Source organism: Elephas maximus, chromosome 3, assembly GCF_024166365.1.
Source record: "Elephas maximus indicus isolate mEleMax1 chromosome 3, mEleMax1 primary haplotype, whole genome shotgun sequence".
Lineage (NCBI taxonomy): Eukaryota > Metazoa > Chordata > Mammalia > Proboscidea > Elephantidae > Elephas > Elephas maximus.
The window spans coordinates 140,590,630-140,591,850 of NC_064821.1; the positions used below are offsets into that span (position 1 = coordinate 140,590,630).

General features: G+C 50.9%; 1 non-coding gene across 1 annotated transcript; it reads left to right on the top strand.

Moving 5' to 3' along the window:
• Nucleotides 1-1,148: 1,148 nt before the first annotated feature.
• Nucleotides 1,149-1,221, top strand: TRNAV-CAC (transfer RNA valine (anticodon CAC)). The gene has a single exon. It is a non-coding gene; the product is annotated as a tRNA-Val (tRNA).

Below are 1,221 nucleotides of genomic sequence, written 5' to 3' on the forward strand. Positions count from 1 at the left end.
GCATTTTGCTTATCCATTCATCTGTTGATGGACCCTCGGGTTGTTTACACTTTTTGCTATTGTGAATAATGCTGCAATGAGCATTCCTGTACAAGGATCTGTTTGCATTCCTGTTTTCAATTCTTTGGGGGTATATACCTAGTAGTGGAGGTGTTGGGTCATTTGGGAATTCTGTGGTTAACTTTTTGAGGAACCACCAAACGGATTTCCACAGAGGCTGTACCATTTTACAATCCCACCAGCAATGGGTGAGGGTTCCAATTTTCCACATCCTCAGCAATGCTTGTTTTCCGGTTTTCTGCCAAGCGGTTGAGCCCTCGACTAGTAACCGAAAGGTTTGTGTTTGGAACCCATGCAGAGGCGCCTCGGAAGGCAAGTCTGGCGATCTGCTTCTGAAAGATCCAAAACTCGAAGCCGTTGCCGTCCAGTCAATTCTGACTCATAGCGGCCCTATAGGACAGAGTAGAACTGCCCCACAGGGTTTCAAGGCTGTGATCTTTACAGAAGCAGGCTGCCACATCTTTCTCCCCCAGAGCGGCTAATGGATTCGAACTGCTGACCTTTCAGTTAGCAGCCGAGCGCTTTAACCACTGCACCACCAAGTCACAGCCTTCAAAACCCTATGGAGCAGTTCTGCACTGCACTCATGGGGTCGCCATGAGTCCTAATCGACTCCATGGCAGCTAACAGCAAGTGGGGGGATGAATAACGAGTAGTGACATGGGACATCTTTTCACGGAGACAGGGATCATTTGTCAAGAGCACCAGCGCCCTTAATTCACAGCTCCTGGGCTGTGGGGAGCTGGAGAGCCCCAGAGGAGCTTAGTTCTGAAAATGGAAACTCTAGTGAGCTGCGGGATTCCCAAGCCCGGGGGTGGGCCCCTGAAGTCCCAGCTTCCGGGATAGGTGCAAAAAACTACATTAGGGCCTAACTGAAGCCGCAGACTCCTTTGCCTGAAGGGATTGTTGATGTCCGCCCACCCTCCCCCCCCACCCCCCCCACCCCCGCCAGGGCTTTCTCTAGCACTTTGCTGTAAGCAGTCGAATTTCAAATGTAATTGAATTCCCTGTGTTAGAAGCCAAAGTACTTGGGGACTGCAGGTCTTACAATGTTCATGCATAAAATCTTAGGCTGACTCACCTGCAGGGTTTCCGTAGTGTAGTGGTGATCACGTTTGCCTCACACGCGAAAGGTCCCCGGTTCGAAACCGGGCGGGAACA